At 44.3% G+C, this 5,121-nt stretch overlaps 1 pseudogene; it reads right to left on the bottom strand.

The window, feature by feature from the left end:
- Window positions 1-1,953: 1,953 nt before the first annotated feature.
- Window positions 1,954-3,517, bottom strand: LOC144299627 (small ribosomal subunit protein eS1 pseudogene; annotated as a pseudogene).
- Between the last annotated feature and the right edge of the window lie 1,604 nt (window positions 3,518-5,121).

The following is a 5,121-nucleotide window of genomic DNA, read 5'->3' as shown; positions in this document are numbered from 1 at the left end:
AGTAAGTGTGAGTTCTCCTATCTGCAGCCAACATGCCACATGTTGAACATCCAATCTGCAGGGCCCTGAGACTTTGCTGGGTCGTAGTACAACTTTCCCCTCTGAACAACTCCCCCTTCCATTGTCTCAGACACTTGTGAGATGGAGGGTGATGGAGATGGAGGATGGGGCCCTGAGCATCCCCATGATGTGTGGTGGTCCAGAAGACCTCACATACTCTGAGCAGGTGAGGTGGAATGGGACCAGCAGCAGTTTGCCACTGAGCTGAATGATTGAAAAACAGGTTGAAAATGGTCTATGAACTTCTAGCTTGATTTAGGCTTGGCTCAAATGTCACTCTTTGGAAAGCTCTCCCCAGCTTTGGATCAAAGTCTCAGTTATTCGCCAACTTATGAGTCTATTTCTTCCCATTTATCATCATCAGAAATTGTCTTCCCTGTTTACTTACTTGTTTAGCATCTCTGTTCCACCTCATAGGTAAACTCCACAACTACAGGACCAGGTGGTCTTGTTCATGGCCCCATGTCCAGTGCTTGGTCCAGGACAAGCCACATCCGCATCGTGTGGGAGGCACTCAACACTCTAGAAGGAATAAATGAAGTCCGCTTGGTCTTTAGAATAAAGTCCAAACATGCAGTGTGTTAATGCAGATCTCTTATTGGCAAATAGGTGAATGGATCCATTTAGAGGGGGTGTGTGGTGGGGGGAGGACTAGCCGCTGAGATGTTGGTTTGGGTCAGACCAGTCTGGGAACAGGGAGACATCTTAGGCAGAGCCAGGGCCCTGTTGGTGAACTTAAGAGATAGACATCTACATCTCTTGCTTGATTGAGGTAAGTGGTAGAACAGCCATCTGCCTGTCACACCTCTGTTACTGTGAGGTGGAGCTTGGCCAAGTTTAAAGGTACAGCCTCCTCCCCACCTACTTTCATTTCAATAGGATAAAATTCCTGATCACTTAACTCGCTTTATGCTCTTTTAAAAGCTCCTCTGCTGAAGCCACAAATCCTTCAAGAGCTACCCCAAATGGGGAACACCATCGGCTTGCTCTCTGCACAGGCCCTTGGTGGGCAGTAAATCAGCGTCCTTGGTTCACTCTGTTCTTAGAACCAGAGATGGGAGTTGCTTGCCAGAGATGGTGAACGGGCCAAGGGCTCTCTGGGGGGATGGATCTTCTCTGCAGAGAGTGGGGGTGTGGTAGAGGGGTGGGGGCCGTTTGTGGGCAGCTCGAGCGTACTTGAGAACACTTGATCTGTATTTTCTATTTGATTCTGGGACCCAGGGGCATCTCCAATCCCCAGGGGTCAGTCAAGGGGAGAGAAGAGAGGCCAATCAGTGTTTGGGGACTAGTCTGTCCTGGTAAGCTAACGAAAGACGAATAGCCTAAGAATTGTGAAGGTGAGCGTAATTAATCAGTATTCAAAAGACCTTGACGAAAATATATTTGGAACTCTATGTATTCCTGAAGTAATCCATGTTTTTAAAATCAAAATGAAAGAGCACAGACTAGCCAAGAGAAACAAAAAATATATATACGGATAATCCCTCTACCTAGACATAACATCATTAATATGTTGTGGTTGAGCCTTCCAATCATTTTATGCATAAATATATGTTTTTTATTAAAATGGAGTTATACAATATATACCGTTGTATGGCCCGTCTTACTTAGCATTATGTCACGACGTATTTCCTGGAAAATACATGGAGAGCTACATCATCATTTTTGATTGTTACATAAGATTCCAATGGTTATTTGGCCCGTGATTAAACAGGCATTTGACCAACTTACTATTGCTGATATTTAGGCCATTTCTAATTTTTTGCACTCCCGAATAGCAGTGGAGTGGGCCTCCTTCTATTTCTCTCTTTTTATACACTTCTGCGTATTTTTTTTTTAATCACAAATAGGATTTGTTATTTGTCACCATGAAATATCTGAATTTTCAATAGGTTATTGGGCAGCTGGCTCATCTCCATCAGCTCGTTCAACATCAGCACTGGTCTCATCCCCAGTAGCTTTTCCAGAACTACTCCCTTCACTGTGCAGCTCCACGAGCTTTCCCTTGGCATTTTTACTGTTCTAACAGAGACATCATGGAGTGGATAAATAGACTGGCAAGCCTTTTCTATGTCTTTTCCAATGCCATCTGGAACCAGTTTACTGACCACTTCTTTCAAGTCATTTGTCTGCACCTCTTGAGTCACGATTTCCATTGTCTTCTTCCGAATTCAGAGGACCTGTTGGTGCTGAGCATAAGAGGGTTTCCAAATCTGATCATTGCATTTTGTAGTAAAACCAACACAAAATAGATGAAGGAAATAACCGTCAGTACTACTCTTGATATCAATGTGAGCTTTGGTCACAATCAGCCATTTTTTGACCATGGAGCACATTTTGTCACGAGTAAGATCCATGCCATAGAAATTAGTCAGTTGGTTTTTGACCTGACCAGCCTCAGGAATTAGCTTGAATTTTCAAAATGCAACTTCACCGTTCTGTAGACCAGCAAAGCTCACTTCAAAAACACTACCCTTGAAGTCATCAGAAGTGATATTGGTCCCTTGAATTCTTGTGACTAGTGTTTTTCCAATATTTCTTATATTGAGCCTAGCTAGTTGGTACCAATCTTTCTTAGAAAATGGATCAACCACATTCTTCCTAACCCCCTTTCTGCTGCCTCTCGTGAAGGTGCTGGTTCTTGCCAGCCACCATGGTGCTTCTCAGGGAGCCAAGAGGGCTCTACATGTTTCTGCATAATCAATTAATTTAAGTGGAGTTGCTGAGTCAAAGGGTGTGCACATTTTTACGATTTTTTTTTGGTGAATGTTGCCAAGAAAACTTTCAAAAAAATGTGTACCAATTAAATTCCCACAAGATGTATTTATGGGAAGACGCCTTGATAGAAATTACTTTAAAAGCAATGTGTGCTTATGACAAAGCAATCAAACAATGCAGAACAATAAAATGAGAGTTGTTGCTTTAATTTTCCTTCCTAAAGAATATAATATTTTGACTGCATTGTTATCAGATTCCAATTTCTATCTAGTCTTGATCCTGCCAGGCTAACTGCATCCTCCTCATAAAATCTGCTTCTGGACTATAGACTCAGGGAGGGCAGAGGCTACATTTGCTCTGTCCATTTTTGCATGCTAGTGCCTATTTCAGGGCCTGGCACCCAATAGGCATTTGTTGTGTTAGTATCTAATTGTTGTGTAACTAAGTATCCTCAAACTTAGCATGTTAAAGCAATAAGCACTTATCATCTCAGTTTCTGTGGGTCAGAAATCTGGGAGTGGCTTGACTGGGTGGGTCTGGCTCAATACCTCTCACAAGATTGCAGTCAAAACATTATCCAGGGCTGTGGGCTTATCTGAAGGTTTGGCTGGGGCTGAAGGCTCCATTTTCAAACTGTTTCCCTCACATAGCCAGCAAGTCATGCTTGCTGTTGGCAGGAGGCCTCAGTTACTTGTGATGCGGATCTTCTATGGGGTCCACTCAGGTGTTCTCACAACATGATGGCTGGCCTCCCCCGGAGAAATGGTCCAAAAGAGGAGGCAAGATGAAAGCTGTAGGATCTTCTATGATCTAGCTTCAAGAGTATACACTCTGTTATCTCCACGATATTTTCCTTCTTACCTAGGTCAGTCTCATTCAGGGTGGGAGGGTCTTCCACAAGGGTATTAATTCCAGACTGCAGGGATAATGGGGGATCATGCTGGAGGCTGGCCAATCCATCTACTGAAATGGGCTGCGTGAATGACTGAGTGAACGAATCATAGCCCCAGAACTAGAAAAGGCTAATGGTGTTCCCTATGTCTTCCAAGCCATTCTGTGTAGAAATGGGATGGGATCTCTCTCTGTGTAGAGATGAGTTTGGATGAAGCCGTGTACTTGCTGTAGAAGCTGCTGGTCTGAATGATTCTTGCTTTGAATCAGGATGGGCAAGCAGAGGCTTATAACTCAAGCCAAGACATCTGGAAAATTTCCAGCAGGGCTGGAGTCTTGTGGTTCAGGCCATGGGTCCAGAGAAAAGCTGGTTCTTGCTGCTCTAAGGAATGTCGGGCCTGCATGTCAATCAAGGTACGGTGGGTCATTTGGCCAAAGGAGGTCACTCTCATCATTGGAATACTCAGTAGTTTATGACCTCCATAAAGCTATTAGTCCTGAGACATGAGGGGGAAAGTGGTTACCAGCACCCTCTGCCTCTCTGGGGTCCATTAGCATCAAGGTTGTAAACTCAGTCTCAGGCCATGGGTGACTGCTTTTATTATCAATCAATTACTCATGCTTGTCAGCAAGTCTCAAGCTTCCTACAAGCATAGAATGTGGTCAGATAACCATGGGTGACTCTGGGCAATTAAAGGGATACATTTCAGGGCTCAGTTTCCCCATCTGTACAGTAAAGGGCTGTACTAGATAAGAGGTCCCCACACGTCTCACTTGGCAAATCTATTTCCTTCATTCTATTTGTGCTGTGTCTAGTTCATGTTTTGAAATTATTTCTCTATCAATCAGCATTCCTTAAAACTTATTTTTCCTTCCCATTAATATTATTAAAGATGAGTATCTTTGTACAAAAAGGAACATACAACTGACAATCACCAATTCGGACCACCACAGACAGGGCTGCACCCGGAATATATGAGGCCATGGACAAATATTTTTTTGCAGAGTCCTGTCTATATAAACAATTTGAGTTACCTGAAATCAGCATGTCTGGACCATTTTGGTGGCCTGAGTCCATGAAAGAAATCCAATGGGAGTGGTCTCTAGCCCCAGCTGCCCTCCTGGAACTAGGGCTGGCCATGGGGCCCTGTGACAACCCCACAGGTACAAGTCCTGGAGCTCCTCAAGGTATCTGGTTGGTCTCATGTGTGGGTCAGAGGGTCAGAGAGAGCCACAAAGGGGAGTAACAGGGACTAGGACCCATGTGGGTCCCATCCAGACTAGAGCACTCTGCTCAGACAGCAGAGCCAGGCTTGTCTGGTCCTAGGCATCAGACAGGACTTAGAAGATTTTAAGGAAGGTAGTTCAAAGTATGGAGGCTAGGTCCGGGTTCCCTCTTGCCAGATCTTGTCAGATCTAAGGGCCAGACTCACCACTGGAGGAGCACCATTT

The sequence above is a fragment of the Canis aureus genome, chromosome 27, assembly GCF_053574225.1.
Source record: "Canis aureus isolate CA01 chromosome 27, VMU_Caureus_v.1.0, whole genome shotgun sequence".
Classification (NCBI taxonomy): Eukaryota; Metazoa; Chordata; class Mammalia; order Carnivora; family Canidae; genus Canis; species Canis aureus.
Note: the sequence above shows the minus strand (reverse complement) of the source record. Positions and strands in the feature narration are given on the sequence as shown.